This window comes from Corapipo altera, unplaced genomic scaffold (genome assembly GCF_003945725.1).
Source record: "Corapipo altera isolate COAL_440 unplaced genomic scaffold, ASM394572v1 68, whole genome shotgun sequence".
Lineage (NCBI taxonomy): Eukaryota > Metazoa > Chordata > Aves > Passeriformes > Pipridae > Corapipo > Corapipo altera.
Window position 1 is genome coordinate 2347245 of NW_020884919.1, and position 27338 is coordinate 2374582.

Sequence of the window (27338 nt, forward strand, 5' to 3'; positions counted from 1 at the left end):
TTCAGAACAGGAGATTATAAAGATCTCCAGCATCAATGCTTCAAACTCGTGTCTTCCAGAAAAAAAAAAAAGGCAGGAAAAGAGGTCCCAGAGGGTTTTGTGGGTGATTCTGTGATAGAGAATATCCTCAAACCAGGGATTCTGCAGAGATGATGGGGAGTGGGGACAAAACAAACAAATGGATTTGGAATAAGGATTCAAAAGAAAGAGAAGTCACTGGCTCTTACATTTTACATCTGAGTCTTTATTCTTTCTGATTATCTTTTGTGTGTATGTAAGGGGAAACCCAGGGAAGATAATGCCTGATTTTCCTGCTGGCCAGAGGTAGGTTTGGCCACAGAATGGGGAATGGGAAGGAAGTTGGTGGGTGCTGGTGGCAGCACTGACAGGGAAGCTCCTCTGCTCCTGGGGGCAGGAAGTTCTCAGCCCACCCCTCCTGGGTGACACCAACGCTCCTTTGTCTCCAGCTGAGGAATTTTGCTGCCTGTATCACAGGCAGAATGTCTTGGATAAAATTCACAGCTGCTGTGGGTGGAGAAGAATGTCTCAAAGGGCCAAACTGAGCCTTCTTCTGGCTGGGGAGTCGGAAAGGAAGGAGGGCAGGCCAGGCTTGGGCTTGTGTCATGGTCTCACTATGTCTGCTGGCTTGGAAGGACCAGCATCAGGGGAGGGAGTTGATATTCCTGAGCCACATTTGCTTAGGATCATGTTAATTGAAGGCCTCTGGTTTTTAATAGTCTCACATTTCTTACATGATGGATCATGTTTGTTGGACGGTTGGTTTTGCCTGAGCCATACTAAGAAGAGGAGAGAAGGTTCTGGGAGAACTTCCAGTTCTGAAAGGGGGCCTGTAAGAAACACAGGGACAGGCTTTTGAGCAGGCCATGTAGCCATTCCTTTCAACTGAAGAATTTAGGTTGATTTAGATTAGACATAAGGAAGAAGCTTTTGACAATGAGGGTTGGGAGGCCCTGGCCCAGGTTGCCCAGAGAAGCTGTGGCTACCCCTGGATCCCTGGAAGTGTCCAAGGCCAAGTTGGAATGGAAGGTGTCCCTGCCCATGGTCTAGATGACCTTTAAAAGTCCCTTCCCACCCAGTCTATTCTAGGATTTTATGAATAGTTCCTTTTATTCTGCCTTAGAAGCTGAACCAGCATCAATGCTCTTGGATTGGAGATATTCCCCAAAGTGTGGCAAAAGCCTATGAGCCCGTTCTGATCCCATCCATTTTAGAGTGGAGAGGTCTCCACTGTGCTTTGGGATCCCTGGGGTGGCTGACACAGTGTCTCCTGGTGCTGGCAGGGTCAATCCAGCTAACACTGACATTGCTGGCAGGTTTGGTGAAGGAATCAGAGCCTTCTTTAGTGACATCAGCTGGAGACACCAAGAGCTGTCCCTTCTTTGAAATCCATGTTTTGAAAGCTCCAGTCTAACTAGACCTTGAGCTGCTGGCTGGAAACTCCTACAGGGGCATCCAAACCCCTGCTTTTCCCATCTGCTCCTGGGAAGGCAAATGTGACAACTCACTCTGGGGCAGGCCTGACTTCCTTCATCAACTTTGGATGAGTCTGATGCTGCTCATTTTCCTCCTGGAGGAGCTGCATGGAATGTCCAGTGAGTTCAGGCAGCAGAGCCAGGTGGTCAAAGCTGCTCCTTGGGATGGGAATTCTGCACCTGTGGCCTACAGGTTGTTCCACTTGTTGGCTTGGAACAGGAGGCAGGATCCCATTTGTCCAGGTTAAATCCCAGGGCTGTGTTCCTCAATGTTTGCTTCCTTCTCCTTTGGTTGTTTTTCCTTGTTCATGTTATGCTGCCACAGGAATGATCAGTGGAAGCCTTGAACTGAAGCCAACAGGACTTGTAGGAGCCACTCTGGAATGACTTCCTACTGCTGTGTGCCAGAGTCATGAATTCCTGACATTCCTGTCACCTGAACAGGTTCAGTGGCACTTCTGGAAGGGATTGGTTCAGAGTTGGTTGGTTGCATTTAATCACATTGGGGTGATCCTGCTGTTCCTGATGGAATTGTGTCACCTTGGGAAGGCTGATGGCACTAAATGTCTTGCAAACCTTGGGGTTCTTATTGTGGTTAAAATCCTCCTGACTGACTTCAGGAGCTTCACAAAAATCCCCACCACACTGAATTAATGCACAATGCAGAATTTTACATTTTCCATGCCTTGTAATTCAATTTAATTATTTCCTACTGCAGAAAACTATTATTTATTTACTTAGTTTTAAAAAAAATAAATCTCCAAAATGGCAGTCACTTATTTTTAATAAGATTCTGTTTGAGTCCTCCCCAAACAATGGGGAGGGGGGATGCCATGTGTCATTCCAGGAGCCAGGAGCAGGGAACTCCTTTCCTCAGGGCTCTGAGGCTGGGCATGAAATGCTCTGGCTGGGATTTTATGAGCCAAATGTAAATGTGCTTAATGAGACACGAGGGGACCGCTCTGTGGCTGGGGAGAAATGGCTTTTAGCAGCAGATGCAGACAAAAGTATTGGATTTCAGTCTACAAAAAGCCAAAGACAAAAAGAAATAGAGCCTGTAGTCCCAACTGGAGGAAGGCTGAACAGCTGTAGCCTGTTTATGTGTTTTAATCCATTGTTAGAGAACTGGAAATTAAACAAAAGGCCAAGGCCAAGAGCATATTAAATCCCTTTTCCAAAAAGATCTGCAGTTGACCAAGGCTACAAAAAGAAATGTGAGATTTGTCAATAGTTTTAGGCTTATATGGAAAGAACCTAAAACACACTGAAAGGTTCTTCTGAGTGGGTGTTGCAGGGAAAACTCAAAATCACAGAATGAGAACAAATAATTCAGATATCTCATGGTGTCAAAGATCTGGTGAGTGTCTGAAACCTGCCCTTCCAAAACTCATAACCTGAGAATATTCCTGCTGTGCCAAGTGTTTCAATCCCAATCTGGCTGCCTGGGTGAACCCTTTTCCTCAAAGTGTTGCAAAGTGACATGGTTCTGACCTTTAACAATGCTGGCATTTGATGCTGGTGAAAAAGGAAACAAAAAAAGTAATTATGAAATATTTTTATTGGCCTCAGCAGCAGCTCTGTAGTGCAGATGGTTTAAATTACCTACCTCAGGGTTCCAGTGTAAAGCTCAGATCCATCTCCACAGTTTTAATATTTAAAGGGAGGTACTAACTTGCTGGCCTGGATCTTGAAAGCAGCTTAATTGAGCCCTTAAAAGCTGGTAGTTGTGTCTTGTTTTGCAGGAGTCAACAAACACTTTTCCCCTGTTCATTGGCAGGGCATTACTCACACTCAGACGAGGAGGGATTTTTTCTTTTTCCCCAGACTATTCCATCTTTCAGCAGAACATGAATCCTAATGGATGCAGTTGGACTCCACTGCCTTGTCTGTGTGGTGGCTCAGGTCAAAACAGAGTTTTGGGTGGAAAAAGACCTTAAAGCTCATCCAGTCCCACCCCCTGCCATGGGCGGGGACACCTTCCACCAGCCCAGGTTACTCCAAGCCCGGTCCAACCTGGCCTTGGACACTTCCAGGGATCCAGGGGCAGCCACAGCTTCTCTGGGCAACTTGTGCCGGTGTTTTGTCACTCCCATTGTAGAAAACTTCCTCTTTATATCCTGCTCTTATCTCCTTCTCCTTCTCCTTCTCCTTCTCCTTCTCCTTCTCCTTCTCCTTCTCCTTCTCCTTCTCCTTCTCCTTCTCCTTCTCCTTCTCCTTCTCCTTCTCCTTCTCCTTCTCCTTCTCTTCCTCCTCCTCCTCCTCCCCTTCCTCTTCGTGTTTTTCTTCCTCTTCTTCTTCTGCTGCTTCTGTTTCTTCTTTCTTTTTTCCTTCCTTTCCCCCCCTCTTACTTATTTATTAATTTATTTACGTATCTCTTTCTTTATTTATTTCTAATAGGGTTTTCCTTGGGCTTAGAGAATGGATTAACTGGAACAAAAGAGCCCCATGCCCTTCTCTGGTGTCTGTGCCCTGCTAGACCACTTGCTAAAACTGTTTAAACATAATTCTCCTTGGAGTCCTGTGCGTAGTCTCTGGTTGCTCTGGTTTGCTAGACAAAAGTTGCTGAGTGCCAGAAAAATGTGGCAAGGAAAAGCACTTCAGGGCTGGTTTGCTTCAGTTTTAATGGAATCATGAAATCCCAGAATGGTTTGGTTGGGAAGGGACGCTAAAGCTCACCCAGTTCCACCCCCTGCCATGGGCAGGGACACCTTCCACTAGCCCAGGTTGCTCCAAGCCCCATCCAAGCTACTTTCAAACTCAAAAAGGTTTGAAACCAGGCTGTTGTGCCACAGGGTTTCTACTGCTCCTTTGAAACAAGGACAGAAACAAGGGAGCTCTTCCCTTCTTATCTAGGCAATTTTTGGTATTTTTAAAGCCATTTGGGGAAGATTCATTAATTATTTATGCTTTTTTTTTGTCTTTCACTGCAGTGAAGCCCCACACAAACACCTAATTTATGCCTTTTATACTCTGTCAGAGAATCACAAAATCCTAAAACGATTTGGATGGGAAGGGACCTCAAGGATCATCCAGTTCCATCCCTTGCCATGGGCAGGGACACTTTCCACTATCCCAGGTTGCTCCAAGCCCTGTCCAACCTGGGATCACTAAACCAGCTGGGAAGTCAGACTGGAACCACACTACACCCAAACACACAGAGCTCTCAGAGTGTAACAAACCCCCAGTTCCCTCTTCGGTTCTGTACAGAAAAACCTCCAGCTCTGAAAAGCCTCTGACTGTTGCTTTTTGTAACAAGTCAAACAGATGGATTGGAAATAGTATTTACTGTTTATTTCCTCAGCATATCAATATGTGAGGAGCCAGTTTAAATTACGGTCTGACTGCAAACAAACCAACCCACGCCAAAGCAGTGGAGTAAACACTGGTGTGTTTTGTTTCTCGTCCATATTATGGGAATTTAGAGGGGTGATGTTTCTGTTTTCACTGGCTACCTCTGACTGGCCCGATTTTAAGCCTTGTAATAGAAGGTAAAGATTATGGGTTAAAAGATTTTGTGGGGAATTGCCACAGTCGTTATTCCACAGCACTTCAGAAGGTTGGCACTTCAGAGCTCACAGGCTTTAGCGGCAGGAACAAGATTCCTACCTATTTCAGAGCTGTTAAATTTCCTTTTACATGAGAAGGACAAGTGTGAAGCCGTTGCCAGGTACTCTGATGGTGGGTTTGTGGTGCAGCAATCTGTTCCTTCCTCTCTTCCCTGGCTCCTGCTCGTGCTTTATTTTCTGGGCTGACTTCTTGACCTTTCTGGGAGGCAGCTGAGAGCCCTAAACCAGCAGAAAATCAACACTACCAAAAAGGAGGATGGTTTGGGCCAATTTAGTCCCCAAAGCTGGCTCATCTTGAAGCCTTGAAGTACCAGGAATGGGATGGGGACACGTGGCTGAGGACAGAGGGGATGAAATGGCACCTTTTGAGCCATGAAATGGCTCAGCTGAGCTGTGTTCCTGAACTCTGCACACCAAACCACGTCAAATTTGTCACCACTCAGCCTCTGTGTTATTAATTTAACATCCAGCCCAACAAATTAGCTAAAATGTCAGCTCTTGACCAGTCTGTCCCACTGGCCACGTGCTTCCAGCTGCAGTTTTCCCAACCGGCATCTCGTGGAAACTGAGACCAGATGAACCAAGGGAATGCAAAAAGACTGAATTGAATATCCTCCCCGAATTATTCACTTATTTCAACAAACAAGAAGCACACTGATGTAATATATGACTGGTCTCAATGCTAAAAGCAAATCAAGAGCTGGAATGTACTTACGTGGCGAGACAGTAAATATCTTTGAGTCCTTATAATCCATTAAATTGCAAGAGTATGTCTGCCTGTCTAAATGGAAGGAGACATCTCTTCTCTCCACCACTGTCATTTACTCCTCCGCTTCCTGCTTCTTTAGCCTTTTCTTTTTTATTCCTTTTTTCTTCCTTTTTTTTTTTTTTTTTAAAATAGGGCTCCTTTTGTATGTGTGAAACTACTGCTACTCCCACTGAAGTTTTCTCCTGAAAAGCAGAGTTAAAGTGCAGTGGAAATTGGTGGAGCAAAGATGCAGCTTTTTCCCTGGTAGCAGAGGATGGAGTGACACCAAAAATGGGCTCCAGCGATGGGAGCTGAGCCATCCTCACCCTGTGCTGTGCCTTGGAGCTGTTGGCTTTGCTTTTGGCCACCAGCTGGGATGTTTGCTGTCACCTCCTTGCCTGGTGATGCAGATGAACACCCCAGAACTGACTGCTTTGTGAATGAACACCCCAGAACTGAATGGTTTTTGAAGTATCCTCGTGCTACTCCGCTGAAAATTCCTCTGTGTCCCAGCCTACCCAAAGCTTTGTGGCTGGGCAGACCCAGTGCTTCTCCAGGTGATAAATATACCTTTTAGGGTGATAAATGTCAGTTCAGCACAGAGAAATAATCTTTGGCATGATGCTTTAGTCCTGGCAGGGGGCTTTGCAAGTCTGCCCTAAGCCACAGAGTAAACCTGGCTCAGGGTTCCTGTGGGTCTCAGAAGTGGGATCTGAGGTCAGGGTGCACAAAGGGGGTGGAGGTGCCACAGTGTGTGTGTGTGTGTTCCAGTTTATCTGTCTGGGTTAAACTGATTTGGCAACCATTCATGTTGCCCTGGAAGTATATTTTGTGTACAAGTGGAGATATTGAAAATACAGTGATGTTTAATCTTGTTCTCCACTCTCCACATCCTGGTGTTGGTTCCCATGTGCTGGCCCCTCGTGACTTCAGCTCATCATCAGGTGCATCAAAGTGCAAGAAAAAAGTGTCTTCCCCCTTTTTTCCCCCAGTTTCTCAAACCCCCAAGATTTGGAATTATTTCTCTGGAATCTATGATGTGTGATACTTTCTATCGTGTCACACATTACAGAATTGCTTGGGAGTCAGCTCTTTGTCCTGTGGGAATGATGTTTCTAGAAAGTTTATCAGTTGGCTGATGGAAATCTCTGCAAGGCTCCTCAGCCCCTTTCTGCAGCTCAGAACTCATGAGATGGTCCCAGCACTGCCAGTGCTCTCATGATCCTGGTTCTACAACACCTATTTTTGAAGGCCAGAAGTGCCCTGACCTTCACCTGAGCGGACAGACTTAAAAGAAAATCTGACTTTTTGCACATTCCCAAACAAATGGATGCAGTTGTGGAAGTTTGTCATGGCAGAGGTGACAGGGAAGAAACCCTCCACAATTCCCCTACATTTCCAAATCCCAAAAGTCATCCTTTACAAACCAGGTTCACTCACTGGCTGTGGTTGTTTATTGCCTGAGCAGTAATGGGGTGCTGGCACCTATCTGGGGTTGGGTTTAGCAGGAGCATCTCTGTGCTCCTGGAATATGGAATTCTTTGCCTCTAGGAGAACACAGTTTGGTTACTTCTTTTTCTGGGCCACTAAAACCTCATCCAACCACCTCTTCTGCTTGATTGAAATATTAATGAGTCATTAATCCAAATAGAAATTATTTAGTGAGACATCAGCCAAAATCTCAAGTCTAAAGACCTTTTACACCCTGAGTGTTATAATTTTACATAAATAATGTGAATTGGCTTGAATTCTTTATGCAAAGTTATGAATGGGTTTAATTTGTACTGCTTATTACAGACCAGAAATCATCTCTCAATTAGTGACTTGGGTGGTTAGGCTTGTTAGGAGTTTACTGACCCCTAAAACCACCTTTTTGAAAGAAAAATACACGTTTTGTGCATAAATATTTGCCATAATATTGTTCACATTATTGAGATTGTGCAAAATTTTAACTTCAGAAAATGCTACCTGGTGTTTACCTCTAAGTCATTTAAGGAATTTAAACACATGCAGATTTGAACTTAAATATCCTTTGTCTAAAGAGCTTTTAAGGTAGTTTAGTGATGGAACTGCTTTAATTTCCCTCTAACTGAGCTCCTCACACCTATGAGACCCTCAAGGCTGTGGAGCTGCTATTTTCAGAGGTGCTGAGTGTGTACAGCTGCTGTTGCCTTCCCTCCGTGCTCGGGATGTTCAACACTCCTCAAAATGAGCACACCCAGCAGCTGCTGCTGCTGGAGCACCAGAGTCCTGGGAAAATGGCTGGGAATTTTCTAGCAAGGTTCTGAAGTGCTCAGAGGAGAGATTTAGGTTAGATGTTGGGATGAAATTCTTCCCTGGGAGGGTGGGGAGGCCCTGGCACAGGTTGCTCAGAGAAGCTGTGGCTGCCCCTGGATCCCTGAGAGTGTCCAAGGCCAGGTTGGACGGGGCTTGGAGCAACCTGGGCTGGTGGAAGGTGTCCCTGCCCGTGGCAGGGGGTGGCACTGGATGATCTTTAGCTCCCTTCTAACCCAAACCACTCCAGGATTCCTTGATAACTGGTTTAGAGCTGTGTGTGAGTGACACGGTCACCCTGAGCTCCCACACCTGCCATGAATATCTAACCCATAAATCACATGCCCTTCACCACAGAATCCCCTTGTTTTGGCCAACACGAGTTACAAACTTGACAGAAGCTGAAAAAACTCCCCTTCATTCAGCTTGAAGAATTTTACTTTGGTGTGTTTGGATCAGGGACAGAACTGAAACGTGAACATCATCGAGCTCTCCCATCCTCCAAAACATCATTGGCAAGTCAGTCCCACATCTGCAGGTTCAATTCTCCATCCCAGGTGTCCAAGCAGGTCTTGAGCAGCAGATTTTTGTGTTGAACTCTCAGAGCCGAAGGGTTTTGTGTTTTCCACGATTGTTCCCTAACTTTTATTAAAATAGGTTTCCACTTGCTGAAAGAGCAATTTTAAAGTGTCACACTCCAGCCTGTCACCAGGGCTTTGCCTGAAAACATCTGGACAGTGGGAACAGCTTTGTGCCAGGGGAAAATGGACAATTATTTCAAACCTTTCATTTTCACTGCTGCAAATTAACAATTACGTGTAATTTAGAATATATACTCTGCACATTCTGGCTGAACAAACCCACTGAGATTTATAAAAAGAATCAGGCAGCTCTAGAGATGTGAATGTTCAGACTGGAAATATTGGGTTATTCCCACTGAAACACCACCATAAATGTTCCTGGTGAGTCCCTGCTACGATGAGGTAGGAAGGACGTTGAAGTTCCCACTCTCAGGGTTATTAAAGAGCTTTTTCAGCCCAGGACACAAGTGCAGCTGCAAAGCTGTGTCCATCCACAGCCTTTGAAATGGGAAACTGGGCCCTCAAACCACCAGCAAACAGGAGGAATGTTTGCAGCAGCTCAGTCCTCACGTTTGCCACCCATGGCTTGTGAGACTCCATTAAACATCTGCCAAGGAGCAGATATTTAATGCCTTAAATGCATTGCCTTTGATGTTGGATGTCTAAGATTTGCCTCCTTTTGTTTCAATGGACAAGCAATAAAAACTGATAACTTTCCTCCTTGGTTCACACCTCAAGAATTCAGTGCTCGAGCCTCCCTTATCAAATTAGAGTCGAGAATTTCTTGCCACTCGTACAAATAATAAAAAAAAAAGATAAAAAAAAGAGCAAGGAGGAATTATTTATAGAGCTCCAGATCCTGCAGCCTCTGAACAACAGATTAAAGGCACTGGTGGTTATTTCGTGCTGCAATGAATGTTTTACTAATTATGAGCCGTCTATTTTCCTTCCAAATATCAGAATGGGAAGAAAACAAATGTTTAGCAAACTAAGCACTGAGTTTATATTTCAAACAAATCTGTGAGGAAATGTGTCTTGCATTCACAGCAGGCTCTGCTCTATTAATCCATTGTGGGAATCTGAAAGAAGCAGGCAGTGCAGGCAGGATAAGTGCAGGTTTTTTCGAAAACTGCCATAAATGTTGTTTTTCTGCAACAGTAAATAAAAGCACAACTTTTATGTATCAATCTTCAGCCACTCATAAACCAGTTCAAAGTGGAAGGTGATGTTTACTTGCGGTGGTGTGAAAGACACTCATACAAACACACTTTGCTGCTGTTTGTTTAGCAGAAAAATATAGGGCAATTCAGGGCTAGAAATTCACATTTTACATGGGATGTGATAAAAACACAGCTGTGTGTGGCTACCCCAGCCCTGGAATGCTCAAGGTCACATTGGAGGGGGCTTGGAGCAACCTGGGATACTGGGAGGCTTTAAGGTCCTTTCCAACCCAAAGCAGTTTGGGATTCACACCTGAAGATCTAACACATTTTATTCCAGATATTTGTAAAGAATCACATCAGAAATCCAACCTGTTGGGTGACTTTGAGCAGGTTACTTTGCTTTACATCTGTCAGGAAAAGTGCTTTGCAAAACTTCTCCAAAATCTGCTGAGGAGAACAATTTTTATGCCTTTTTTTTTTTTTTTTTGCAGCTGTGAACACTTTTCATGTGAAAAATCCTGCACAGTTATCCGTAGATCCATCACCAAACATCACAAAAAAGAATAAGAAAAAATTCCAAAGATCTGTGCTTTATTTTTTTTTTAATTATTATTACGTTGGTTAGAGAGGATTAGAATCTGATATTTTCAAAAATAAATAAAAATAAAAGGGATTATTTAAGCAGCTCGAGTTCAAAGGCTGCATCTCACAGCGAGTCTGTGTGTTTTGAAGTTTGTAAGAAAATATTCTGAAGCCATTAGGCTGCTCCTGCTGCCTGGGAGCAGAGGGGGGACTTAATTAAAGTTTAGAGGCAGAAAAGAGGATGGGAAGAGTTTTATAACCACAGGCTGATATTTTTGAAAAGCATAATCATGTTTTTTTAACGTGTAAAAGTGAAGGTTTGGAAGGTAAAATTACCAGGATTTGCCTGAAGTTCCTGGAATCTGAGATTTCAGTGTTCTCAGGACAACATCCTGAATGTTTCATCCACAAGGCTGGATATTCATTTAATGTGACTAAAAAATGAGCTGTAAATCTTAATTTTTTTCTGGATAAATGTACAAGTTCAATCAGCAAAGGACTTTCCTTTATTCCTTTCATAGGGATATATTAGTTCCTGTATTTCCCATTACACAGGTGTTGCCTTTCAATGTTTCCTACTCAGTTTTATAAACCTTTTGCATTCTTATATTGAAATTAGTAGTGGTGCTTAAACACCCTTCTTTTTCTAGTTGCACCTCGTGTTACTGTGTGATTTTGGGGGGCTTTGTTGCATGTGCTGCTTGATAACCCCCCACTCTTTTGACGTGGCAAGCATGCCAGAAAATAGGGGATTTTGGAAGGCATCCTGATCCTCTTCTGTCTTAAGGGGAATTCAGGGAACTGTTGCCAAAGCCTCTGATCACTGAGGGGACAAGAGGAGGGAGGCAGAAGGTGTTCCAGAATCGTGGAATCACAGAATCATTTTGGTTGGAAAAGACCTTTAAGATCATCAGGTCCAACCATCCCCCAGCATGGCCAAGGCCACTACTGGCCCCTGTCCCCAAGTGCCACATCCACAGGGCTTTGAAATCCCTCCAGGGTTGGGGACTCCACCACTGCCCTGGCCTGGACAACCTTTCCCATGAAGGAATTTTCCCTCATATCCAGCCTAAACTTTACTTGGCACAGCCTGAGGCTGTTCCCTCTCCTCCTGTCCCTTGTTCCCTGGGAGCAGAGCCCGACCCCCCCTGGCTCCCCTCTCCTGTCAGGGAGTGGCAGAGCCAGAAGGTCCCCCCTGAGCCTCCTTTTCTCCAGGCTGAGCCCCTCCAGCTCCCTCAGCTGCTCCAGACCCTTCCCCAATTCCATTCCCTTCCCTGGACGTGCTCCAGCCCTCCATGTCCTGATCTGGGGTCCCAGAACTGCCCCAGGGTCTGAGGTGAAGAAGGAGCAGTTTGTATTCAAGATTTGCTCCTGGAAGTATCTGCATGAGAAAGCTCAGCCACTTGAGCTTGGGGAATTGAGCCTGACCTTGAGCTTCCAGAGGCTCCAGAGGGGTGGCCTTTGGATATGGAAGGGAAATTAGAAAGGTCATAACTCCAGGGTGCTCCAGGTGCATGGCATGAACAGCACTGGGCTAAGCTATCCCAGTGCACATGGAAATAGGGAGGCTTGGGAAGCCTTTCCTTATTTACTGACACCTCACTCTTGGGAACACCTGTGATTTTTACAATGAACAAGGTGTCATTTTTTTTCTTGGAGCCGTCACCTCCTGTCTCATTGTAAGAATTTCCACCTTCCTTTAAAACAAAGCTTTCACTCTTCTGAGTTACAGGAGGAAAAACTTGGAAACATGGGCCCAGCTGTCACAGCGCCAACCGCTTGTCACTTGTGATTTCACCACCTAAATATGTGAGAGAAAGTAGCATTATTTGGACCTGTCTGGGGAGTGCTTTCATGTTCCATGGCCCTTCCTTGGGATCCGAGGTGTCCTTTTGTTTCCACACATTAAATAATGTGTTACTCACCAATTTTCCCCCCTCCCAAGATGAGGAATTATCAGATCCATGTGTGTCTGAGTCCCCTCTGACTCTGTTCCTTCCACTTGGGTCAAACAAGACAAATTTTAGATCTTCAGCACAGGGCTAAATTTACCCAGTTCTGCACACTTGATTTGGCAAAACCATATGGACTTTTTGATACATTCCTCAGAGCTCCTCTGAAACCGTTTCCAAAGTCTGTATTCCTGGATTGTACCCACTGTTCAGTGGGAGGTGTAGAAGAACAACGCCTATTTTGGGAGGAAGATTTCCTGTGAACGTTCCCTGCAGCTACAGCCCCGAAGTGTGGAAGGGGCCAGACCTGTCCTCCCACCTCCTCCCACGCTCCCACACCTCCCCTGGGATCAGGGATCCTGTAGCCGGACGCTGGATCAGCTCAGGGATGGACAGAGCCCTGATTTTCTCCCTGTCCTTCAGGCTGAGCTTTCCAGAGCTCTGATCCAGGGAAGGTGCTGGGGATGTGCAGCTGGAGATGCAAAGAGGGGTCTTGGGTCAGCTTTAGCTATTTCTGCAATTCCACTTCAGTTTTTGCTGTGGGTTTTCTGGTGGAAAATCCCCTTTTAACCTGTTAGGCAGGATTTCCACAGGAAAAAAATGTATTTTCCAAACACAAGCTGTGAAGCAGCTGACGGATCAATCCCCAGTGATTTGCCTGCAAGTCATCCTGTGGGATATTGGAAGTTTAAATCCTGTTCCCTGAGCAGTTTGCTCTGAGGGTGAGAGCTGGAGATGTGTTTCTGAGCTTCCAGTGGGACTGGAGCCCAATCCTGCAGCAATATCTGATGGGCTTCATCCATAAAACACTGCATGCACAGGTCCTGAGAAGTGAAGGTGCAATAATAAGAGGCTGGCAGAGAAAAAATTCTGTGCTGCTGAAAAAAATACGTTTGAGAATAATCTGAGCCTCCTTTATGTTTCAGAAACAACAACTGCATAAATTGCCTCGTAACTGCTTTTTATTCTTTAGAGAAATGTTGAAATTGTAAGTAGGTTTTTTTGTTTCTAGCTTCTGTCAGTGGGCTAAAAATCAGATTATTTGCACCTGAAAGGAGAGAGCTGAGCCCAGGGATAGGAAACAGAGGGGTGCTGGAATATGCTGAGGGTCCTACGTTGGAGATAAGGAATTGAAAAATGAGCTGATGGAAAAAAATTGCATACCTGTGTAGAGGCATCATTTTTTCTCCTGTTTCCCCAAACCCTGTGATGCTGGTTTGCCCCGTGCAGAGCTGGCTCAGGGAGCTCAGCTGGTAGAAAAGAGTTTTTGTGGAGTCAGTTCTTGGCTGCCTCATTTTCTGCACTGATTCACCCCAAAGTGAGCCAAACTCCGAAGGCAGGAGTGGGCAGGACAGCAGAGGAGCCAGGACACCTCCTCCTAATTTCACATCACCTTTAGATGGATTTAACCCCCACCTAAAATATCCTTCTTAACATTTTAGAGTGATTTAGAGACATTTTTAAGTTTTGGGTGGTAGCACGAATCTGGGAAATACAAGTGTCTTCATCAGCTACTGGTTCAAAGAAGTGTGGAAAGTCTGGACTCCTGGGGGTTAAAATTTGGATTTACTTCTGCGTGTGCCTGTGTTTGGCAGGGTTTGTAAGAACAGCAATATACAGAAATTCACTTTTAAAAACAAAACCAGAATTGTCTGCGTTTTTCTCAGCAGAAACGATTAACTTGGAATTGAATGCACCATTTTGTTTCACATCAAATGTTTTGCTTCGAGCTTTTAGACACTCTCCAAGTTTCAGGTCTCCTCTGCTCTGCTGTGAAATCCAACCTGAACTTGCAAATAGTTTGTTTACTCCAGAATCACGGTGTTTGGTTGTTTTTTTTTTTTTTTGGAATATAAACGATTCCTTTTTGCTGCCAGCTCTCCCTCCTGTGCAGGCTCGTGGAGTTGGGCCACTTCCCCTCCCCAGCACTCCCAGTGAGTCAGGGCTGAGGGTGGAACTGGAGCTCTGTCGTTGCCAAGAATACAAAAAAAACCCCACTGCTTTGGAGAGCAGAAAAACTTCAGGGCATCATTTTTATTTTTCATCACGAAAACCCGAAAAACTGTGCTTCAGCATTTGGGTATTTTTGTATTGCTGACGATCCCTCGTCTTTGAAATCAAAAATGTTCAGCGCACACATCGATTGAAAAGCATCAAACCCCATCAAAATGCATCTTGTGATGTCTCAGTGTGCCGAGAGCTTCACCTTCACCCAAGAAGCCACCAAAGCCCTTGACCATGTTCTTCATCCCGTGGCGTTTTGAGGGCTTGTTCTTGGGTGGCTTCAACCCCAGGGAAAACTCCCCTTGCAGTCCAGTATCCGGTTGGCTGAACTGACAACTTTTCTGGAAACTCCCCTCGAATCTGAGCTAAAATTAATTTCTCTTTGATGCTGAAATCACAGCTGTGACAAATATTCAGCCCTCTCCGTGATTCATGTGTTCTCTCCGAATGGGAAGTGTCAGAGTAGCACAATTTAGTAACTTGTGTTTACTTCCCCCTGGTTCAGCAATTCTAATTTAACGGGGGATCAGTTGATCTCCAGACCCACCCTGTTATTACCTGCCTATATCTGACTCTTTCCCTTTTTTCCAACATTTCTCTTTCACCTGAATACAAAATATTCTGTGTCCTGCAACGTGACTGAGCAGGGGAAGTATTTTCTGGACTAAATGCTGCAGAACTGATTTAAAATCTCACGTCTTTTTTTACACACAGAGTATTTTCTTGTGTCAAAACAGGCCCCAGTTTACCTGCAAAGTGTGTTTAATCTTCTTTCTTTCTCTCTCTCTTGGCAGAGTTCCTTCCAGCCTGGTGACCCCCCAAGCCACGTGCCCACCTCCAGAAAGGTAAGGCAGTGCTGGACACCTTCAGAGGTGTGTTGTGAGCTTTCTGCTCCCCAGGCATCCCAAAAGAAGGGATGACACCTGTTTTCCTGTTGTTCCCACCCATCCCTTTCCATCTGGATTAGGCCACATCATTCCTGTACAGCTCCCTCCCTGCTAATAACTTAATTTGCAAACTTCTCCTTTTGCCAGAGCCCCAAACCCCAGTTTGGTGCACGCTTCAAAGTCACACTTCCTGCCATTTTTTTGCCTTTTGGTTCCTTTTAAACCATTTCAACACATTAGAATTGGTTTCCTGCACGTCACAGTTACTTCTTTGGTGATTGGTTTGTGTTTGAGGCAGAAACCCTGGTGGTCTTCCATGGAATTAAATTCAAAATAGCTGTGGGGATCCTGAAATGAAAACGTATTTCTCTGCAGAACTGTCATCCTACCCAGTCCCTTTAGCTGAATTCTTACTGTTCTCTCCCTTGGGATAAAATAATGTGTGTTTTGAGGCTGGGATTTCTCTTTTCTGTCTCGTGGTCGTTAGAGATGTGTAAATGAAACCTGGTTGCGTCGAACAGCTGGGAGTTGTATTTAAAAACCTCGGGTCGAGGCAAGTGAATTAACTAAGTAACAGAGTTAAAACCTGCACACTGAGAGGCCAAAGTGGTATCAGAGTCATCCCAGTCTTAGCAGGAACAGCTGAGCACAAGGGAAAACATGTCTGGGAAGGAAGTGAACTCTGCTTGCACATTGTTCTCCTGGGCATGGCTTACTGTAAGAACTTGCCAAACCTACCTTGTTAAAAGTCAGACGGTCCCAGTCGTGAGAGATTTTTAAAAATTACCTGCATTAGAGGGATTTTCTTGAATTAGGGCTGATTTGGTTCTCCTGCTCACAGCAGTGTCATGTCAGAAGAGGGAATGCAGTGAAATGCAGCTCATCACATTTAACTGAGGTGTCAGCAAAAGGAAAAAAAATCTGTGCCTGGTTTTATGAGGAATATTTATTTTATGTAACAAGAGGAGTGGAAAAGAAATGATTTTTAAAAGGTCGGTCTTTAAACGCCAGTCCTTCTAGTGGAATATCGAACAGCTCAGTCAAAGATGAAGGATTTGAGGTTTTGTCTTTTCATGGTGATGCCTCAACCCTGCACTTTGTAGGGTTCCCCTTTGAGAAGGAGTTTTAGGAGGGCACCATCACCCTCTGCCTGCCCCTCACTGTGTCACCCTCCACCAAAGGAGGACCTGGCTCCACACTCTCCTTTCCACATGGAATTCGAAGCTGCTCAGAAAACATTTTATTCTACATTTGACTTTCCTTTTTTTTTGGGTGCTGAAAAACTGCGTTTTTGCATGAATTTTCATGAAAAGTTTAGATGAATTTAGATTTTTGAGGGCAAGCTTTCGAGGCAGTTTACTATTTTGTGAGTCAGAATGAGCTGGAAAACTGGTTGGAAGTGGAATGGCTGAGATCACATGATGCCTTTCAAGTCAAAGATAGCCCCACTTGCTCAAGAGATGCTTTCATGTGGTTTCCAAGGGAAATAGTGACTTATAAAATGTTTAGAAGAGAGACAGTGTCCAAGTGCCCAGCGACAAAGTTCTACTATTCAGCCCCAAACACATTTTTCCAGCTAAATTAAACATGTGTCGGTGATGATAAAACACCTTTGGAAGAAGGAGGTTGAGCAGGAGTTTAATATCATCAACAAATTAGATCCCCAAACCCTCCTCTGCTGCAGTTTAGTGAAGGTGGGAAGAATTAACAGGCAAAGTACCAGGAACCTTTGAAAACTCCTCATGCTGCAGGTTTAGTGGTGATGGGTTGAGCCAAAGAGGAGGGGAGAGCTGGGCTGTGGGGTCACAGAATCGTTTAGGTTGGAAAAGTCCTCCAAGATCGGGATTCTTCATGGGGCTGCTGCTTTCCCAAGGTGCTCAAACCCTTCTCTGGTTGCAGCAGGCCCCAGAGTTTGGAGTTCCAGAGGTAAATACAAAGCTGTTCGTGTCTTGTTCTCTGCATGTTGTGCTTTTCATAGCACAGATCATTATCTTGACCGTTGGATTTTAGTTTTTCTTTGAGGGTTTCCTTAATTTTTTACTTTCGTAGTTTGTCGTGTTTTTAAACAAAATGACATAAACATTCACAACAGCTTTAATTTCTGCTTCCCTGGTACTTGCTGCTGCTGAGGTTTAAATGGTGTATTTAAATTAATATTTCCAGTGTATTCAGACATGCTTGAATTCTGTTGTCTGAGGGGTGACAACAGAAAACTGAGCTGTGTGTGACATCCTTACTCAAACACCCCTAATCCTCAGCTAATAAAGAAGTGATATTAAAGCTGAGTCTAAAACCACTCAGCCAAAAAACCAAAGAAATCTTAATTTATCCCATTGCACCAAATACAAGCAGAAGAACCCTTAGCTCACATCCAAACCTCGATGTCTGTGTTACATGGGGAATGTAACTTATTTTCTCATTGCTAAATCTCATAAATATTTCAGGCATCCTACCAGGGCTCCTCACTTGCAACAAGCTTTTACCATTCCATTGGCTAATTGTTCTGGGTGTAAAGAGCAGCTCAGGCAACCCAAATAATCCCCTGGAAGCAGTGCAGACCTGCAAGCCCAGGGGTTCACACATGGGACTCTGGGAATTATTTTTTGGCTCTTGATGGTCCCAAGGTCGTCAAACTATCCATCAAATATTCAAAATATCCATCGAAATATTAAGCTAATTGTGGTGGGTTTAGCTTCTCTCTCTGTGTTTTCTTTTAATCCAAGAAATGGGGGGTTTTTTGATGTGCAATTCAGCATTTTTTCCCATTTTAGGTGTTGGGGTCACCAGTCACTGATACCATTATGATTCCTTTGCTTGTGCCAACCTTAAATACATTTTTAGACAAGCTTTATTTCACTAAAAGTATCATCAGTGCCTGTGTCTAAAGTGGGCAGGGGATGTCTGAGCTTGGCCAAAGAGTGTCTGCATGGCCAGAGGCAGTCCAGGCCTGGGGGGAGATGGATGAGCTCCCATTTGAGCCCTTTTACCAGTGGCAGCACTAATTTGTGTCCTTCTCCTCTCTCCCAGCCATCAGTTTTCATTAAGCTGATAGAAAATGATATCTCTGAGAAGTCCACCTGGCTTTGTGATCTGATTAAAATTGGTCCAAAAGTTACTGGGCAAAGGGGAGATGGGCAGTGTGATCACGGGGTTCTGTTTAACTGGAGGGAGAAGCCATCAATTATTGGATTATAAAACTATACTGTGCATTTTTTTGAGATATTTGTATCTCTTATAAAGCCTTCTCCTGGTCCATATTTGCCACCAATGGCAGGAATATAAACTATAAACTTTACCCCTGGTTTGCAGTGATATTTTACCTGGAAATCAGTGTTGGAAAATGAGGAAGATCTTCCAGAAGCAACAGATCCTGAGAGGAGCAGGAGCAGCGTGACCATCCTAAGGGTGAACATTAGCAAGGCTCATACATTTGGAAGACATTAGGTAGTTTATGTACTATTTTATGCATGGAACCTCCTAATAGTTACTTCTGGTGGATCTGCAAAATAGAAAAGACTTTAGGTTAAAGGAATAGTAATGAATCATTTATGAGATATTATCTGCGAAGATGGATTGGTTCCATCTGGTGCAGTAATAAAAATAATAATGCTTAGCAATTACAGAAATGCTTTACAGGTTTCCAGTGTGTGCATCACCAACATTAATCTAAGATCTAGCCCATAGCACAGTTTTTAAGAGCTTGTAAAAGGGCTTCTTCAGCTTGTACATCCCACATTATTTATTTACTTTTAACGAGGAAATTCGTTGTGATGGAGTTTTTAAGCTGATTTGGAGAACTGAGTTGTAGCTGCTTGCCCTAAAAGAGGGGCCAAAAATTAGTTTCTTTTTCCTTCTGTTACTTTGAGTTGCTGTAAATGTCCAAGAGACATCTGGGTCTATGGGGTAGGTGTTCATTATCATACAAATGGTGGAAAAGTCCTGCAGGACTCACATTATCTCACAGTTATTTGTTAATCTCAGGTTTGGTGTCTTTTTTTTTGAAGACCAAGGGATTCTGAAGCAGAACAGAGTCTGACAGTGGTTGTGTCCATGTGTTACATTTCATATACGGGATATATTTCATATATAGGATCTTGTTACCTGAAAGAAATAACTCTTGTTCAGCCCATGAAGAAATCAGATATCTGAAGTGGTGTTTTCCCATAAAACATCCTTTAGATGCTTTATTTAATTATTAAGCCTAATTTAGCCAACAGAATGAGTAGTGGGTTTAATTTCGTCCTGCTTGGGTTTTCATTTGAATTCTTGGAGAAAAAGAAGTGGTGATAACTTCAGGGAAGAGAAAATATTGGAATATCTGTTGGGATTGTTCATGTGCTCCCCAGCAGACAGAGGTGGGGTAAGCCAGGCAGGATTTATAGTAAGTGCAATTTAATATATAAGTATATAACTGATATTTTGACCGTGTCCATGGGCTCTGTGAATACATAGATCAAAACATCCTCTTACTTTTTATTTAGGAACATGTGTAAGGGTGGCTTGGAATTGGCCTCTCTGCTGTGTAACCTGTGACCTTGAAAGCCAAGGTGCCATGTGAGCTCTGGCCTTGGAAATCTGTTTATCTGCCCACGTCAGAGATAAGACCCGGGCTTTGCACTGACCGAGGGGCACTAATGCCATTAACTCTGCTCAAGAGGAATCTCTGTATCTGACTGGGGTGGATTGTGTGTTTTCACCTGCCAAATATTTGGTTTGGGAACATTTAACACTTCTTCTAGAGAATAGAGAGGTTTCAGTGCAACTAAAACATTAATTCGACCAAGCAAGACGTGATTTCCTTAAGCAGTATTCTGTTAATTCATAGATAATGAGATTAATTAAAACAGATGGGAAAAAACCTCCAGTGTTTCATGTGCAGGGAAGATGATGGGCTCAGTTTAGTCATCCCTGGGTGCTGATCATCATTTATGGAGCAGAGCAACAGTTTGGTACCAAGTACCCTTTTAATCAGGAGTGACCTGGAAAGCAGCTCTGTCTCCTTATCCCGTTATCTGGGTTAGTGTTACATGGAATAACCTGCACATGGAGGAGCATCAGCAGAGCAAAGTCCATCCTGGCAGCTCCCAGGTGCTGCTGGACCTGCTCTGCTCCCAGCCTGGAGCTTCCTGCGTTGCCTCCTGCTCCGTGCTGGGGCTGTTCTGGTGTCCTCACCCGGACACCTCTGTGGTCATCCCAGAGCACAGGGCACAGGATTGTGTCCAGATGGTTCTGGGATATCCCCAGTGAGGGAGACTCCACACCCTCTCTAGGCAGCCTGTCACCCACACAGGGAAGAAGTTTTTCTTCCTCGTGTCCAGGTGGAACTTCTTGGGCATCAGTTCCTGCCTGTTCCTCTTGTGCCAGTGCTGGACCCCCCCAGCAGAGCCTAGTCCATCCTCTGCCCCCTCCCTACACACACTGGGGAGGTCCTCTCTCAGTGTCTCCTCTGGAGGCTGAACAGCCCCAGCTCCCTCAGCCTTTCCTGTCCCAGAGATGCGCCAGATCCTTCAGCACCTTCACAGGAGACTCATCTCCCAGGAGCTCCACGTCCCTCCTGTCCTGAGGAGCCCAGACCTGGACACAGCACCATGGATGTGCCTCACAGGGCTGAGCAGAGGGGCAGGATCCCTTTGGTTCCTTGCTGGGTAGGAGCTCCTGCCTATTCCCACCTGTCAAACTGTGGCTAAAAGAAATTATGTCTTGTAACCTACTTTTCCTTCCATGGCTCCTCCAAAGCCTGGAGTGCACCGTGGAAATGCAAGTGCACATCAGCCATGGGAGGAGGATGATAACCCTCCAAACTGCTGTGGAAACCTGGCCAGAAATTTAGGAGGATGAAAGGAGGATGGTCCTGAATGGGGAGCGGATCTCCCTTGGGATGTATTTTCAATACCACATAAGAGTTCAATTCCCTCTTAACTGGCTTTGTTTCATAGAGTGGGGCATCAGAATAAACCCTTTCAAGCTGGTGGTGCCCAAGAGCTTTGACTAATCCATCCCAGCTGATCTTGCTTTGAGGTGGTTGGATCTCCTGGCCCCAGGAGTCTGCTCTGTGCTGCTGCCAGAGCTCACCAGCCAGGACAGGCAGGAAGGAAAATGTGCTTCTGCCAGAACTGGAATCGTGGCCCAAACCCACTTCCAGCAGCAATTTAAACCAAGAGGCCACTGTGAACAGGATTAGCTGTGCCATCACACAGCCCCTGGTTTTTAAGCTCTCCTGGAGGTGTTTTCCCTCCCAGGGGGAATGGTCAGAACTCAGAACAGGAAACTGTTGCTGCAAGATGTCCCAGGTGCCTTGTTTCTAGTAACTATCATCTGCAAAATCTAGTCAGGCTAGTAAATAAGTGGGGTGATATTTGTTTCTTTCTGTTATTTCTCTCCTTAAAAAGAGATAATTACAGTGGTGAATATTGTCCCAGAGTTCCAAAATAATTTTCCAAGGAAATGGTCTTTGGTTGTTTCTACTCAGATGGGAGCTCAGCAGGTGAAGGGTTTGAGAACATTTTGAAAGAAATGAGTTACAAAACAGCAGCACTGTTTGTTTAGGATGTATAACTCCCTTTTTTCCACAGCGGGGTGATACCCAGAGCTGAGCTGCAACACTGTGTCATGGATTGGGTTATCTGGTGCTAATGGCTCAATAATTGTGATAACATCAGAAATCACTATCACTCCTTGCTGAGAAATTACTTGTTACCATCCTCTTGTTTAAATATGGCTGTGATAGCTCTGAAATTATTTCCAGGACTGTTTGGAGGCTTCCCCTCATTTAACCTTCCAGATTCTAGTTATAAAAATAAAAAACTTTGTGTGCATGTGTGGGAAATTCTTGGTTCTACCTTCCCCGTGCTGAGCTGCCTTTGTACATCTTCCCAGTGCTTTCCAACCATGTGTGATGTTGAGCAGGTTTTATTTTATCTTTTTTTAGTGTCTTCTAAAGATCCAGGACCTTGGTTTGTAAAATGTGCAGGAAAAAAGGTGTTAATGGCTAATAAGAAATAATCTTAAAAATGCAGCTCATCCCTTTCTTTCATCCTCTGTCGTCATCAGTGCATTCTGTAGTTGTTGCTTTTGAATGCTGGATTATCAAACTGATATCAAATTGGGCAAAACTGGTTTGTTATCCTCCTTGTGTCTGAGTAAAGAAGAGTTGGTCTCCCTTAGTGGAATTCCCTGTGAAAATGAATCCCAACTCAGAGGTACCTGCGGGTCCTCTGATCCCAGGAGCCCCAAAATATCCAGAGTGTTCACCCAGCAGCAACTAAAATGTTTCTCCAGCTTGAGAGCTTTCAAACACTGGTCCTTGCTGATGTTTCACAGTGTGTTCAGAAGGTAAGAAAATGTAGTTTGGGGAAGATGAAGCTGAAAACAAATTCCAAAGTATTTCTGTTGCTCCTGCCTGTGTCCTTAGAATATGACAACTCAGGGAATCAGGTTCTGAATTATTAGAAACCTGAAGAAAAATTCCAGGGACACCCCACAGCCTGTATTTTCCACACCATGAAGACACAGGAAGCTGTGTTCCCACTGAGATCTTGCTGCAAGTGAATCAATGATGATGATTTATCACAGAGGACAGATTCCTTTTGTTTTATTAGTGGGCATCCACAGAGTGTTAGGTTATAACTAGAAAAGAGCAATTTTCTCTGTATCCTTCTGTGCTTTGCAACCTTTCAGTGATGTTGTAGTTTACTTACTCAAACTGAGTGGTGCTGATGTGGAAAGTGTGGAAATTCAGGTGAGGGATCACAAAATGACACTAAAATTGGTGTAGAACTCCAAACTTCCCAGCTCCTGCTTTCTTCCTTCAGCTGCCCTTGCCAGGAAAAAGCATAACAGAAGTGGGAGGAGGTTCCATTAGATTCTGTTTCAAAAATCAAAATAGGGTCATTTGGAGAATAACTTTTCAGCCATAAAGTATTGCTGAGTGCTGAGGTCTGGGCAGGACAGGTACTCCCCATTTACACACCTGAGCTGCAGGTGATCAGGGGAACATGGAACACAGCTATGGAACAACTCACTGTCCACGGAAACAAAAGTCCCATACCTTCAAAATGTCATTTAAAGGTCTTCAGTGTCAGGGACAGACCTTTAAAAATGGTGTTTCCAGAATATTCCTACCATTACCAGTGATATCAATGGCCAGATTATCAACAGTGTAAGGACTGGGACAAATGGCCATTAGGGAATTATTCACTGAGAGAGGGAGTGTTGTGGTTTGGAATGTGAGGTTGAGTCTGATTTTATTTTAGGCAGTTCCATCTCAGCTCTGGGCACTGGGATCTCTGACCCTGCGTGCTGTAGGACTGGTCACACCAGCCTTGTTTCTCCTCCCTGGAGGAGATGGGATGATGGGAGCTCTTTATCCATGAAGAACAGTGAAGGCTGTGGGGCAGGTGTGAACAAGGTTAACCATATTCCTCCGTGTGGGAATCCATGTGGAGGAATGCCAAGAGCCTGTTTGCTCGTGCCAGTGGTGATTAATAAGTGTACAAGTAGGTTGACTTGGAGTTTGTAATTTGTGCAAAGGTTTGTAACCTAATTGGCCTGAACATCTCCGGGATATAACAGCTGGAGCTGGGCCAGGGGAGGGTTAGGCTGGATACCTGGAAAAGGTTCTTCCCCCAGAGGCTGGTTGAGCACTGGAACAGGGAAATGGTCACGGCCCCAAGGCTGCCAGGGCTCGAAGAGTGTTTGGGCAACTCTCTAAGGGACAGGGTGGGATTGTTGGAGTGTCTGTGAAGGGCCAGGGTTGGACTGGATGATCCCTGTGGGTCCCCTCCAGCTCAGGGTATTCCATGGTTGTGTGCCAGTCCTGTTAAATCCTGGCACTTCCTAAAAGTCATGACAACCAGTGAGCCCCTGGTGACAGACTGGCTACAAGAACCCTGTCAGTGAGGGGCTTTGAAGGAATATGTGCATTAAGAGGGAAGTTCTTCCCTTGAAAGTGTTTTAGGACTGGTTGGTTTGAGTTTTTTAATGTTTCTTGAGCCTCTCTGCTTTTCTATTTTATTTTTTATAATTTTAAATGAACCCTGTATATAAAAGGTGGAGTGAGGGAGGGACAGACTCGTTTCCAGAGTATATTCCTGATTTAGCAGGGCTGACAGAGCAGTGGGGTTTGGTAGTGAGTGTTCCACAACCCCCACGAGGTTTTACATGTTTGGTAGTGAGTGTTGCACAACCATCACCATGAGGTTTTTACGTGTTTGGTAGTGAGTGTTCCACAACCATCACCATGAGGTTTTACATGTTTGGTAGTGAGTGTTCCACAACCCCCACGAGGTTTTACACGCGGATAAAACTCACAGGAGACGGCGAGGCAGGACATGATCCTGGTTTCTCCTGATTTATGTTGGGATTGCATGAGGGCTGTTGGGAAGAGAGAGACTCCATGAATGGTGCCTTTTATCCCCAGTGGAACTGCCAGGTTTTATTTTAGTTCCTTATGATAACCCTCACCCCTGATCTTCACATGACCAACACCGTGACCTGCAGCGGGGGCAGGAGAAGCCAAAGGAGCCTTTCTTGTGTGTTCCTTGGGTTTATTCGGATGTGTTCCCCCCTCAGGGGAAATCCCACAGGACCCAGATTAAACCTCTCATCCCGTTTCCCATCAGAGAGTCCTCAAAGAGAGAGTTGGTGTCAGTGCTGGTATAAACACTCATGGCCCATTCCAGTGGAAAACACGGCATTTTAAAGGTAGTTATCAGTTTGGAGGCGACTTTCTGAGGGAATGAGATGAAGGATTCAAGAGTAAAACACCCCTTCGGGGTGCTCTGTGTGCGGGAGTGTGGAGGGATGGATGGAAAAGGGTAAAACTGCTTTGTTCCCAGCAAAAACAGCCCGATGTGTTTTCAACGAACAAAAGTACAAACCAGCAGTGGATATATGGTTTAATTTATAGAAATCTGGAATTGTTACATAACTGGGACATCAGCAGTGTAAAACTTCATGTTTAACAGGCTTTAGCACCTGAATGGGGTGTGTGCCCCCCTCCCCTCCCGATTTCTCTGATTTCTCCATTTCCAGTGAGTTTGGTATTTAAATATCTGCCAACTCTCCGAGTTCCAACAAGCACTGGCATGAGTAATGAGTCAAATGTTAGAGCAGTATTATTCTTTGACAGTTCTAAAAGGATTATATAACCGGGATTTTAAATAATATTTTTGAAAAGTGTAATTTAAAAGGTCCTCGTGTTCTGCAAATGGTTTAATTTTTCATCCCGTTTAATTGACATTGCAAAAGAATCATTAAGTCAATGATGATTAAAGCAGCACTTTTCTGGATCAAAGTCTCTTTGGGGAGAAATTTAGTCATCATGAAAGAGATACAGACATGGGTTTTGAGGATGCTGCAGTAGAAGCAGGGGCTGAACAGGCTTTGCAATAAATATCTGCTTTTGCATCTAATCTGGACCTTCCTTCCAGTTAATCCAAGGCCAAGGCACCTCAAGAGAGAACCCTGGATAGTGTGGAAAAATTCTGTTGTGATTTCACATCCCACTTGGGAAAGAGGGACTTATTTCACCCAGGTGGCTTCAGCCCAGTTTGAGCCAGATTCTTAAGAAGTGAGGATTTGATCAATTTATAGAGTGTATTCTCATGGTGATATTAAGCTGCTTAATTTTCTGTGCAGTAAACTTCTGCTCTCATTAAAATAAATAAGGAATTTTGCTTGGGTTTGTGTTGTTAGATCTCAAAGCTAAGCTGAAATGTGAGATACTTGTGTTTTAAGTCATATACTAGGGAGTTTCTCTGTAAGTTGTACCCTTTACTGAAAATAAAATGTGTAGAAAACTCCAGGTTATGGGTAACCTCAGCAGAGCAAGTTGTGTGAAAGAAGATCATAAAGAGAAACAAAGGAGATCAGAAATTAAGGAATGATGAATAAAGAAAAGCAAGCATTTGTATATATAATATATGATGTATTATATACTACATATTATATTTATATATTCATATAATTAATAAGAGGTCAGGAAATAGTGTAATAGGGCTGGTGAGAATGTGGAATTGAGACAGGATGGGATGACAGAAAAAAAAAAATGAAACCCCCCCAGAGTCAGGAATTGCTCAGGGAATAATTGGAAATAGGAGCAGATTGTCCAAGAACAGAATAGAACTGATGTCCCAGTTTGAAAATTTACTCCACATTTGAGTGATGTAGAGTTATTAACCAAATTTTCAGTTCAATTATATTAAGCTCCCTTAAGTAATATCTCTGTTAAAAAGCATGTTCAGCCTAAACCGAAAAATTCACTAAAGCAAAGGTAAAAAATTATCAGAGAGAGGAAAAGGCCTTTTTTAAGAACATGATTATGAAATAGGAATTTGCCAATGAAACAGCCAGTAAGTTCTCAAACCTCTCAATGAAACAATTCAGCAAAAAGCGTGGAAAAACTTACATCTTGTGACATTTTCCTGATGATCAGTCATTTGGAATTGTACTGAACAGGATTGTTCCTTTCCTGAAAGGAAAAGAAAAGCAGGAGCTTGTCCACCCACACCTCTGAAGTAGCTGAAGGTTTGGCACTGAATATCCTGGTCATTGATGATAGCGAAATTTTCCAACCCTATCCAGGTTTCTGTAGGATTTAGTGGTTCCCAGGCTTGTGTCTTTAGCAATAATAATAATAATAATAATAAATCCCCCCCACTGGCTCCAAATGCACAGACTGGTCCCAGATATAGGCCCAGAAACTTATAAATCTGGGATAGAATGTCAGCACTTGGAAGGGAAAAAGGGCTAATTGCAACTATAAAGCAAATTAGTCCTTCCCCTGAAGATAAGGAAAGCAGACCCTGTGTATCACTCTCATCCCTGGCCCCACATCCCACTTAATCATGTTCCCTCATCCAGGTTTCTCCTGAGTTACTTCCACCTTTTGCCCACTTTCAGAACACCCTGTAAGTTTTCATTCATCCCTCTCCACCCCCCAGTTCCTTGGCTGCTCCCACAGGAAAGCTGAGGGAGTCAGAGCTGGCAGAGGCTTCTACCTGGGGACCATTCCCATGGCAGTTCCTGTGGGATTTCCCCTTCCAGGTGGAGAATGGGCACTTCAACAGCCCCATGGGGAGGCTGAGGG

General features: G+C 44.2%; 1 long non-coding RNA gene across 1 annotated transcript in view; it reads left to right on the forward strand.

Annotated features, from left to right (window-relative positions):
* Positions 1–27338, forward strand: part of LOC113953230 — a 145757-nt gene that overhangs the window by 66758 nt on the left and 51661 nt on the right. Inside the window, exon 4 of the long non-coding RNA XR_003529797.1 lies at positions 15158–15208. This is a non-coding gene — a long non-coding RNA (uncharacterized LOC113953230). The remainder of the gene's footprint in view (positions 1–15157; positions 15209–27338) is intronic.